This window comes from Solea senegalensis, linkage group LG15, assembly GCF_019176455.1.
Source record: "Solea senegalensis isolate Sse05_10M linkage group LG15, IFAPA_SoseM_1, whole genome shotgun sequence".
Classification (NCBI taxonomy): domain Eukaryota; kingdom Metazoa; phylum Chordata; class Actinopteri; order Pleuronectiformes; family Soleidae; genus Solea; species Solea senegalensis.
Window position 1 is genome coordinate 21,285,750 of NC_058035.1, and position 13,311 is coordinate 21,299,060.

At 39.4% G+C, this 13,311-nt stretch overlaps 1 protein-coding gene across 1 annotated transcript in view; it reads left to right on the forward strand.

The window, feature by feature from the left end:
- LOC122782119 (glypican-6-like) overlaps positions 1-13,311 on the forward strand; it is a 125,485-nt gene that overhangs the window by 52,527 nt on the left and 59,647 nt on the right. The gene's annotated exons all lie outside the window — the stretch shown is intronic.

The window sequence follows — 13,311 nt, forward strand, 5'->3', positions numbered from 1 at the left end:
TGCATAGGTGGGTTTATTGGCAGGAACTTAAAGTCCATTTCACTCCTTGCCAGTTTAACTTAGCACCAGAGTTTTGTTGAGGTGAACTGTAGGGGCCGACTAGCCCACTTCAAATGGTAGGTAATGAGATTTTTGGGAACCAAAACCAAGAAAAGTAACATCGAATAGCATATTACGTAGCAACACTAACAAAAAGAACCATAATTTGGTCCACTAGTAGATGTTTTCTCACATGTCTTCACTTCAGGGCATGTTGAACCTCTGCTTACATGGATCCTGTTTCGTAAAGTTAAATATTAGCACGACACAAGTTATTTGGGCCTGAATATACAATTGAAGATAAATTGAATGTGTATTTACCTTGCACTTGTGTGAGCGGTGGATTCCTGAGTTTGTTGCACACTGTTGTCTCGCCATTATATTGTGTTTCCACCAGTCGGATCAGTACTGTGCGATATATTTTGGCGTTTCTGTTAGGAATAGTACCAAAATAGTAGTGTTCTCAGTCAAAACGTAGTCAGAAGTAGAACTTCCTGAGTTCCCCATTGGAAGTTTCTACTGGAATGCCCCCTCAAGTCGGATTTCCAACTCAGAAAGTCTGTGTTTTTTTTCCAGCTAGCTCAGATTTGACGTCACCACAAACTCGAGAACTTTAAATGAGTCTTATCATAACAACACCTCTCTTTTATAACGCTGGTTACACACTTTATTATTATTAGTATTAGGTTATTCTGAATTGAATTAGCTAATAGTCAAGAGAAACTTTGTTTAATATATTCTGTCACATCTACAGTTCACACAGTTTTTGGTTCGCACGCTATAATTCTCTTCTGTGGACGTAACTTTTACACTCTTTTGGAATTTGACTGCATTTGCAATGTACTTATTAAAAGCCCAGGGATTAAGTACACACATTCCACATCCCTTTTTTGATTTACTTGAGCTCCCGGTGTGGGGGCCACTGTGAGACTTTCTCCACGGCGTATGCTCCAATTTGCATTTGAATCACCCACAGAGTGCAAAAGCTTTGCAAAAGAGCAAAGATAAAAGCACGCTTCCACTGAGGTTTCTGATATACAGTAGATATCGGTTTTTGTTTGTTGGTGCCTCTCAACCGCAGTGACTTTGACATAATGTTCCCATAATTATGGATCATTTTTTTAAATATTCACTCACTTGTTATCCATCTGTGCTTGGATTCAGAAGCCGGTTGATTAGTTACTGAAAAACAAACATGTTTTTTTAGAACATTATCAAACACTGGAGATTAATTTTTAAAGGATTAGTAGATGTAAATCCATGGTAAACAGAGAGTTACGCAGTGGTCTTCATGAGCCTCTCGGAACTCCAAGCTGTTTGTCCACTTTAAAGGGGACATATTATGCAAAATCAACTTTTTAACCATTTTAATACTTATATTTGGGACTCTACCAGTCGCCAAAGTGTGGAAAAAGAATACTCAGTCATGTTTTCGTGGTCCCGCTTAGTGTAAGTATAGGCGATAAAACACTCGATGTTGAATTCCCTGCGCTTATGACGGCAGCATGCGCATTTCACCGCGAATGTTACCGGCCACCAGTAAGTTGGCGATCAGTGGTGCTGTTCCTAAGTGTTTTTAACGGATTTACAGTCGGGCACTGTTCGGCTCGATCCTTATGTAGGACGTCTCTTCCATGTTGATATTGTCAGACAACTAGTGGAGGGAAACCCCCTGGAAGAAGTGGGTGTGTGTTTGCCTGTGTCTCATTTGCATATAAAGGGACCATGCACGAAAACCGAGCGTTCTGAAAGGGGCGGGTTTAGCAGGGTTATTGAACTGCTATGATTCTTCATCCTTATGGTATTTTGACCGAAGCATGTCACTGACATGTTCATTAGGACACCAGGGAACTATTTTAATGGGGGAAATAGGGTATAATATGTCCCCTTTAAGGAAAAGGATCCCCAAAATCTGGCATATATTATACATTTTGGGATTAAAGTTGTATCATTAAATTCTGAACATAGTGTATAGCCATCATTATTATGTGTTCGATTTAATCATCTCAGTAGCACCACCATTTATCAATGTCTCATAGAAGCCGAAGCAACCAAAATCGATAACCGTCACCTGCAATGAGAGAAATACGATATAAAAACGTAGTTCAAACATGAGTTTTTCAAATTGTCTCCAGAGTTCAGCGGCGATCTGATTCCTTTTCATCTGTTTTTTTTTTTTTCGTTGTTTTTTGAGCTCGAAAGTCGCTGTACCTCAACGATTCGACGGGGGGAGACAAATTGTCTGACGAGGAAAGAAGAAAGTGAGAGAAAGTCTGAGAGAGAGAGAGAGAGGGGGAGAAAAAAAAAATAAATGAGGTGTGCTCAGCTTGAGAAAGAACTTTAATCATTCTGATGTCGGAGGCTGAGCCGACTCCCTCTGATAAGCAGTTGACTCACAGAGACAGATCACAGAGCCCGGTCGATGTTACAGCATGTTATATTCTGTGAGAAATGAACTCTATATACGGCGACACCAAACTTACGCTATAATTGGTAATTATTTGACTTTCTGTTTTAAGTCACAGAGTAAATCTTTATTCCATTTTTTTTAAGAACTTGATAGGAAATCTCCAAAAGTATGACTTTTTTGTCAGTTTTTGCAGTTAATTTAAAAAGTAATCATTACTAATGATGTTGAATTAATATCGTACCACCATACCGATTGAATAGTAAATAACTTTATGTGTATTTTTTTCAATGATTATTATAATTGGTTATGTTGGAAGGAAAGTAGTCATGGTTGGTGATTACAAATGCAGATAATGCATGACAAAGTAATAATGATGACCATTACTTGTTGAGTAATTTGTGTATAATTTTATATATAATAAAACTCAAAATGTCGGCCATCAGCTGCACTGATTACTAAAAAAAACAAAAAAAAAAACACAGAAAACCTTGATAAAAAAATAAAAAGGTAAAAAAAACAACATGATAAACAAATATTCTCCATTCAAGTGCATAATATTCTATAATTTTCTTTCCTCACTGAAACAAAATGCGACTGCCGTCTTTTATTATCGCCGTGTCTAACGACTGAATCGCTTAATTGACGCTCCCGCTTTATTTTCACTTTCCTCCCGCACCAACGTACGCGCATAATTGAAAGGGATTATGGGAATTTGCGTCATCATACCATGCAGATATTAAAGGCTATATCCTCCCCCACCGTATGCCACTGCCATATATCATCATATACCGCCAGTTATGAATTATTATTTTATTATTGAGCTTATTTCCAAGCGAGCTAGAATTCCATGGTACCACAGTGGCATTTCAGGCAGAGACGTCAAATCAGCACACACACACCTCTCCATACATCTGTTCTGAGCTTATAAAGCTCTGTCACTCTGGATCAAATCCCATATTTCCCTCCGTCCTCATCAATTATGAAGCCGAGCCAGGCACCGGTGTGTGTGTGTGTGTGTGGCGTTCCTGAAGGCTGTCAAGCCAGCGAGCGACACCAGTGAGTGCGGGAGGTGAGAAGTTGCGTGACATGACAAATCACCTTGACCTCGGGATCACCTCGCTGTATTTGCGGCTTTCAGCGGCAATAAAAGCCACTTTTTTCCTTCCTCAAAGCACCTGCCAGTTTGAAGACAGTAATGGCTGCTGCATGAGGCCATTTCTTTCAATTCCGTATTCCATTTTTGCGTTTTATGGTGGAATGTTACATTTCTTAGTGATTTCTGTGTTTGGAGAAGTTCATGTGTGAGGATAATCCAGCAGTTTTTGGTGATTTTAGACATCTGCCCCATCACGTAAAAGTAAAATAACAAGTATTTACAGCTAATTGAGTGAGTGCTCATAATTTAACTGCAACAATATTTGAATAGTTGTCACAATGTTTTAAGGAATAATTAAAGTCTAACTCAGTTTGTTTCCCCTTTTTTTTTTTAAATCACACCGTTTAATTTAATCATTCAATCAAACTTTATTGTATTTTCTTCAGCGCTGACTGCGCTTACACATGCGCCGACACATCGACGCATGTGACAGTTTACATTTGTTTCCCGGGCTCAGAGGCCAGAGTAGTTCATTAAATATGGAAAAAGAAGCAGAGGAAAGTCTTTCTCTCCACGATGCAAATGAGAAAACACCGGAGGCCAAGTTACGAACAAGCGAGAAAAAAAGGTTAAAAAAAATGTGATACTAATACAATCCCCCCAAAAACAATACATGATGCATGAATGTGTTGCATTAATATGCAAGTTGGAATTGAGTATTCTTTTAGCACTTCACATTGTATGTTTATGTCAAAAAAACAACCTTGTGCCTACGTTTTTGCACAAAACTCGGTTTTAAACCTGAATATCAGTGACCACTACTGTGTAGTAGTCGCTCACCTATTTTCAACACAGATTAAGATTATATTTTTATTCATTTTAAGAATTTTAAGAATTAAGGTGTTTGCCCCTTTCCTGATTTCTTATGTTGTTGCATGTTTGTTTAATTTAAATATTAGACAAAGACAACCCAAGTTAAAAAAACTATCCAAACCTACATGGCCCGATGTGAAAAAGTAATTGCCCCCCTTGTAAAATCATCAGGTCACTGTGGTTAGTCACATTTTTTGGAAAATTTTACTTGCAACACCCAGACCTGATTACTGCCAGACCAACTTAAATAGAACCCTGTCAGACAAAGTGAAGTTGGCCAATAGATCCCAAAAAAGAAAGACATCATGCAGCTAAAAGCTATTCAAAAAAAAAAGAGGAAAAAAGTAATTGACATCTGTCGGTCTGGAAAAGGTTACAAAGACCTTTCTAAAGCTTTGGTTACAAACATGCTAAAAAATAAGAAATCAGGAAGGGGGCAAACACATTTGCACACAACTGTATATGTTTTCATAGAATTGTGGTAGGCCAATTGAAACCTTTTAATGGGCCAGCTTTGGTCCACGGGCCCCACTTTGAGCTGTCCTGATTTAGAAATGCTGATTCTAGAGTGAGGGTGACTTGCAATAATGTTTGGGACATGGTGGTCTTAAGATCAGAAATCAATAAGGGGTTTTATAAAATCATCAGAAAGTATCATCTAGTCTCAGTCGAGGCTAATTAACACATGAAGTGTTGCCATGGCTCCTGTTGACTTTCTCCATGGAAACCATTCATTCATTCATTCATTTTCTTCCACTTTGAGGATTGGGGACCATGTGTGCGTGGATTCTCTCCCACGCAACATGTAAACTCCACACAGACCTGGGTCCACGCTATAGCCACTGTACCACCGCGTTCCGTTTTAACAGTGAATGCCTCTAATCCAAATAATCTAGTACGGCGGGAAATTCACCAAAACCCCAGGTTTGAAAAATGACACAAAGCACCGTTCTTTTACTTATTATTAAAGAATTATTAGAGTTGACAAACAGTTCTGTGCACGGCAGTGAAGTCAGAACAGGACGGGGACACAGACGTCCACTCGTAAAAAAAAACGGGATTGGACTCAGAACAGTTTCCCCCGGTCATGGATCCAGGATTACGAGCGGAATCTCTCTGGATTACAGTTTATGATGACCATTAAGAGTTTTATCCTCGAGGTACTTAAAACACACTCGAGCCACATTAAAACCTGCTCGGGGTAGATTGCAGGGATTTGGACCTTTTGAACGTTTCCGAGTTCAGGCATTTCCCAGTACTTATCACTCACTCTGCATACGCATCGGGAGTCTGGCCTCGTCCACAGTGGATATTAAGTCGTGATGATGGAAGGAAGTAGGGTATTTTGCACTGAGGGGGATTAGTTTTCCTGATGGCTTATATACTGTCATGTTGATCTTATTATGCACTCGTTTCCCGCCACGACTGTCAGATCATTTAACATTTAAGCTCCGAGTCGGTTTATAATCTTTACGCAACATTTAGCTTAGAATAATGCCGTGCCAGATTTTGAAGTCTTTACTGACATGTGAGAAACACCAACAACCTTCTTCTGTCTCATATTGCCACTCCTGAATTCCTGAATTTAGTTCAATTCTCTACGGTGATGATTAACGGCGTTGTGCAGAGAGACAAGATGTGATGGAACACAGATGTGAGTAATTGTATATACAGTATACATATATATATATATATACATGTAGTTTATTAAATGTAAGTGTGAAAGAGAAGGTGGAAGGTTGTTACATTATTTTTTTGTTCTTATTTATAACTTGCACATGAAAAAGTGTCATGCATTAATTTATAAAAACATAATATGACTGAATGTATTGGGTTTCTGCAGCTGCTTTGTACATTAACCCTTTAACACTTAAGCCTCAAAATGTCCCTCTGGACTTTGCTTATTTCAACTATAATATAATATGTATAATAATAATGAACTTTATTTGTATTGCATATTTCATATAAGGATTGCTTCACAATAAAGAGGAAAATAACATTTAAAAAACAAATACAACAACAAAACACAACAGGAAAAGTCCAAAGTCAAAAAGTAAAGAAACTTGTTTTAACTTTGAAACAAAACAAAATATGCAAATAAAACGAAAGGAAAGCAATGCGATAAAAGGATGAAGTCGATAAAAATGAGTTTTAAGAGGTGATTTAAAACAAACTTCCCTGCAGCCGTGGACATTGATAACGACGGTTACTCGTTATAATATTTGAGCACACATGGGATTTGCTTTAAGAAATCACATAAATGTAAACCTGGGGAATTCACTGTTGTTCTAGATTTGAAGTTATTTGAAGGTGACAGTATTACAGTATGTGTGTGTGTGTGAGATCTAGTACAGTGTTTTTACAGACTTCTTGCATGCGGACCCACTTTTTAAAGATGACAAACCACCGTGACCCAGTTCATATTTTGAATCATAACAAGAGCATAACAAAAAAATCTGTGCATAATATAATAGAATGTGACACTGACTGTTGCACTGCCATATCAGTAACATCTATCTTTTCTTTTTTTTAAATACATAAACCAGCCTTTTTCACATGTTTGAGCTATTACCCACTTCATGCATGTATCTGATAAATCTTGTGTCAACCAGTTTTGATTTCACCTTTCTTCTACTAGGACGTCATATTGACTTTCAAATCTCTTTTAGAACTCAGATCCAGCTACAACAGGGTCAGGAGAGCAGCATCATACTGTAAATATGCGACTGGACGAGCACCTATCACGACAGATATGATATCACAGAACAATAAATACAAATATTACTAACAAAGCATAAGGCAGCAGTGACTATGCGTTATTTTAGCCGCTGATATAAGTTGCTGCAGCTCACAGTAAATACTCCCTGTATTCTACATTTAAAATCATTTAAATGGGATGAGGATTTTGAGAAACAGGAAGTTCACTCATGTCGCCTGCAACCAGCTGTCAATCACACTGGTGTCGACGCATAAGTCCCGTCATCTATTTTGTTCCAAATGGGAGCATAATTTACAAACTAAAAAAAAGAGTTAAAATGTGGATTGAGACCATCAGGAATTTCCTGATCCATTAAATGACACCATTTAAACCAGGGGTGCAAAATGTAAGGCCCGTGGGCCAGAACTGGCCCGCCAGAAGGTCCAGTCCGGGCCCGCAAGATCATTTTGTACATTTGTATGTATTCCCTCCAATTCCGTAAACACACAAACCATTAAAACACGATCGCCGTGCTAGCCGGGGCTACTATGCTACATGGTTTTGTGGTGATAAAGCGCTATAAACAACACTTAGCTTACATAGCTTACCAGGTATTCCAACACGTCATTCGGAGAATCTCAACGCAGATTGTGATTGGCCGTCACGTCCGCGGGATTTTTCGCTGAAAAGTTAAAACCACATTGAAGATAATCTACTAGAATTGCAATTCCGCGGTTGCATTTTTATTAGCTCCCACTTTAGTTTCAGGAATACTACACATATCTGTGTATTAAAATACCGTTCTAGATCTTGACGTGTTCTAATCATATGAGAAATACTCGAATTTTCTGCTCCAGATTCCTGTGACTAAATATTTTGTACCTTTTGTAGATCCACTTAAATTGAGTTGGACACTCCAGATTTAAGCTTTAGGTACACATTGGTATTAAAAAGCATCCACTTTTTATATAGAGATGATATTTCTTGTCATCTTTTTCCTCTGGCACTGACTGATCTAGAGTTGCACGGACAGTCGTTCAGTATACTCTCACTGATTGACATGTTCTACAACCGTGCAGCAGACGGTTGCTGTTTGTCAGCAGATTTTGCTCGGGGCAGTTTAAATGACTGCCTCCATCAGAGGGAGTGTGTCAGCTGAGGTTCACTCCCACAGATGCAATGAACAAACTTGTCCCTCATTCATTGCGGCAGTCTCGCTCACTTCCTGTGTCTGAATCTCTCTATCTTTCTGTGTGTGTGTGTGTGTGTGTGTGTGTGTCGGTCTGTGTCCGTCCACTGGCTCGCAGCTCACACACACAGCTTGCTGCGGATAAGTCCTCAGCTACGACGCCGTGACGGCAGATGGCAGCGGGCTCCGAAAAGGTTGGCACGTGATCGTAAAAAAAAATGTGCCGCACCAAAGATGTCCCTTTTTAATTAAAAGATTTTGATCTGTGCTGAACTGTGGAATGTTTGAAAAAAGTGGAGAGAGTGGCAGCATGTGGTCTGAAATACAAGGACATGATTTGGAGGGGTAATAAAGAAATGTACTGTACAGTATGTCCATCTGGACGGTGTATGCTCCCCTTTATATAGAAAAGCCCGATATCGTGTGGCTGGGAATTTAGACCAAAATATAAAGTATAAAAATGACAAAAAAGTGGAGGGATGATGACCCAATCTGCTGTTTTTGTGGCCCACAGTCCCATCATTAGCTGCTGCTGAGGACCGAGCTGCACTGTAAAACATTCAAATGTTGGTTACTCTCAGTAAACTAAGTTATAGTTCTGACTGAAGTTTAGAACGAAAGAAGACCAAAAGGAAGTGGACTTCTGTTTGGGCTGAAACAATTTATAAATCAATCACTAAATTAATTAACTACTATACTATTGTCTAACTGAGTGTTTTTTTCAATAATTTAAACACGCTTTCTGACTCTTCAGCTTCTCAAATGTTTCCTTTGCTCCATATAATTAAAGAAATCTTTAAAAACTGAATCATATTTCATTCAGACCTCATTTTTGAGGTTTGGGAAAAAGCAGTCAAAATTCTTTGGACATTTTATGACATTTAATGGACTAAACAACTGCAACCAAAATGGTAAAGAGTTGCTTTGATACTAAGACATTTGCGTTCATGTTCTGTACAAACACTGACGAGTGTCACAGTTGTAAACTCGGGATGGCACGGTATCACTTTTCCGTGTCCGATCGCAAACTCCACAATATCTGCTAATACTGATATTAATGATTCTGTTGAAAGTCATCATTTTTCAACAGTTTCCCAACTATTCTAGGAAGAAGAGAAACAGCCCACAACATGACTCAGTAACTTTTCTCGAGTCTGTGCATAGTGAAGCATGTGATATAGTGGATTTTATCCAATCTCTGATATCCGATCCTGTGATTTTGGCCATTACCGGACCAATACTGAATCTCATATTGGCTCGTCCCTATTACAAACTGGAGTTCCAGCGACATTCGCCTGCTTTGGTCCGCACTGTTTGGGCACTGCATTACAATATGATCAATTAGATCAGAGGTCTCAAAGTCAAATGACCTGTGGGCCCCTCACGGTCTCGTCTGGTCAGTTGGGGGCCAGTCAAATAAAGAAAAAAGCCCAACTTTTTTGGGAAAAGCAACAATTGCGGTGGACTTTATGAGCTCATATCATCAATATATTGCCTCGTGTGAGCTTTTCTGTCTTTTATCCATTATTCTGTACAGCACTTTGGTCCACTGTGTTTGTGGACCAAGTGCTTTACAAATAAAGTTGGATTGGATTGGATCATTTCAAAATATTCATGGTTGTTTTAATAGGCAGCAATAAAAAAAAAACATATTTATGATGCAAAATTAATCTATTCATTTAAAAATAAGAACATATAGAAATGACAACTTGATATTGTTTGGAGGGTCACATGAAATCGATTGGCCGCCACTTTGAGACCCATGAATTAGATCTAACAAAGGTGATATGACACGTAAATGCCACTCGGAGTCTGCCCTAAACGAAGCCCTGCTACAGTCTACAGCTGAGCCTGTCAGGTAGAAGGTGATGAGGGTGATGTCAGATCTCCTCTGACCTGATACGTGAGGTCAGCGTCGGGACGTCCCGACAAAAAACATCCGTCAGATTTAGACAAAGAAATCAAAACATCTGTCGCGTTTAACCACTGGTGACAGGATGTCACATCATCTGACTGTATCAACCCTGACTGTTTCCTGTGACTACTTTTTTGCACCTTGATTTAAAGTGTACGCAGCACTTTTTTTTTTCTTTTTTTTTATTTAACAAGCACTTACAGAAGGTTGTCAGCTTCAATGTTGTCACATTTGTCCAGAGCTTTCTTGGCAGCCTTAGGAGACCGGTTTGCCTCCGACACTCAGGCTGAGCTGGGGGACGGTCGGGGTCAGGTGGACACGGGGGTGAGCGAGCGAGGTGAGTGCCACGCTGTAATCCAGCAGGCGGGTGGATAACAATATAGAGGTTTTTGCCGGTTTTGTTGCCTTCGGAGATGGCGAGTGGCCGAGCCCACGCTGCGCGCTCCCTGTAGTCACTGAGCAGCGTGGGCTCGGCTTTTAATGTGTTTGCACTTGTCTCGGCAAATTAGGGAAACAGGCCCGAGTGGCGCTCCAGACATGCCACATAACATGGTGTGTGTCAGGTTAAATCAGCGGGCGGCGGCGACACGCGTCACCAAAGACAGACACTGGAGCTGATGCGCGAGGGGCAGAGGCACATGCTCCTCACATGTGGATTATTCTATCAGCTTGTCAGACGTTCGTCGATTTGACAGCGACAGATTGTTAGTGCGGCTTCCGTGGAACTGTCTTTGGGCTCCATCTTTCATTAAACATGCTGAGTGGGGACAGAGAGAGTGGGGTTCAGGAAGTGGACAAGGTTGGTACAAAGTGCTGCAGACCATGGTTTATTATCAGTGACAACTTAAGTGCACACACTGTCGTGTTGAGCTCTGTCTGTGGTTGTATGTTTCTGTAGATTCACCTGATTGGTTATTTTCTCTAACCTCTCAGTCTTGCGTCGTTTCCATTTGAACTCTTTACAAAGATAGATAGATAGATAGATAGATAGACAGACAGAACTTTATTGTCATTGTACAACATACAGCAAAATTAAGGTGCATGAAATAAAAGATAAAATAAGGATTCATTTGGCCTCTAAACCCTTATTATAACAAACATTTATTTGAGTTACTGTTGCCTTCACTATCATTTCAAACCAATTCTCCTCAAACCTCTGGCATCAACAAAGCATTTTCACCTGGAGAACAATATTAACTCTTTTTCAGACTTGAATCCGAGAGGTGGTTGTGCATGAAAATCCAAAAAGATCAACAGTTTATAAAAATACTCAGAGCAGCCCCGCCACAGTCAGAGTCACTTAAAACACCGTTCTTCTTCCCTGTGTTCTGTCTCGACCGCTTATTTCAACAAGACGTGGGAGATTTATTTTCCTTCTGGGTTGCCAAATAAATTTGGATTTATGTAACCTGCGTAAAATGAAGTTGTGATTGATTTAGCAAACGCATCTCATGTAGTTTGAAAATAATGTTAGGTGTTAAATAGATTAGAATACGTACAATTTCCTTGTTAAGATGTCTGTCAAGAACCTTGTTTTGATGGTTTATCATCTTTAAGCCTTAAATGGTAAATTGCCTTGGGAATAATATACAACTCCTTATATGGACATCCTGGGGTGTGTCTTTATAGGTCTTTTTTTCTTTTCTTTTTGTTCATGAAAATGAGCCGAGTGAAGTTTGAACTATGGCGTTTTTCCAAATTTCCCAAATTCAATCCCATTTTAAACGTTTTGATAAAAAATTTTCTCAAGCGTGTTTATATAGTTGGTGAAATTTAACCTTTTTTTCATCTGATTGACTCGGTTATAAGACACTGTATATTGCACATTTGTATAGCCTCTGTTTATACTGTACATTTAAACATAGTAATGGAAAAAAAACAGCCGACTCAAGTCTACATGCAAATGCAATGAGTTAATTTGAACAAGCAGTTGAGCAGGTGTACCTAATATAGTGGCCTAATCAATGGGTTTGTTAGCTGAGAAACACATAAACGCAGTTGAATTCAAACACACTGCTGTGGTTCCAACTGTCTATTGTGTTCATATTTCTATAATACAGTCAATATTATTTGAACTAAATTGTACTGTTAATGTTTTAGCTCAGTTTGAGACACTTTTCCTGTGTGTGTGTGTGTGTGTGAGAGAGTTCAATAATTCCATACACACCCAAACAACAAAAAACAGGGCATTTGTCAGCACCTTCCACAAGGACCCTGGCACTGTACGATTATTTTCTGCTCTGGCACACTTGTGATTAAGATGTGACTATGTTTAGAGAACTTGGTTAAGGTCAGATCACCTTCATGGTTAAAGGAAAGCAATATGTTTTTTTTTTTAGAGAGGACAGAGTATTAGTAAGGCATCGCAACAGAGCTCATTCATCACCTCAAAGAGGGGAAAAAAGGGAAAAAAGAAAAGGTTCCCATGTTCCCGAAAACCCTTCTTTGTTGTTGCTTGGTCCAGATCATTTCCACTGGGACTCGATGTTCAGAAGAATTATTACACAACAGAACATTTGCCATTGTTTGCTTTCATTAACCTAATGAAGCCTCCATGACTCGGAGGAGAGAGCGATTATTTCACAATGGTACGTCAAATTGGACACTTACGGTACATGTTCGCTCCCGGTGTACAAGCTTTTGTAATCTACATAATCTCTATGGATTAGTTTATACTTGAATACAAGAGATGTAAATGACACTCAGTAAGTAGTAGTTCTTTTGTCTGCAAATCTACTTTTTATGACTCTTACAAGTTCAAACCGACAAGATCTGGAGACGCACATGTGAACTCCCAAAACCTTTGCACATCGACGAGGCGTCGGATTTGTTCAAAGTGAAATAAGATATTGAAATATAATTGAGCTCAGATGAGTTAAATCCCCGTGAAAACTCGTGCGACTGTAAAAGCCTCGCCCAGAGAAAACATTTGCCTGCGTTTGGTTTATTTACACGAGCGTTAGAACAAAGCCGCAGAGAGGCCTGTTCGGCTGACGGTACGTGATAAGCGGCAGCTGGGCTCTGTTAGCTCTTCTCGATAACAGAAGACCACTACTTAAAAGCAAATGCAGACAAATATACTGCATGTTTC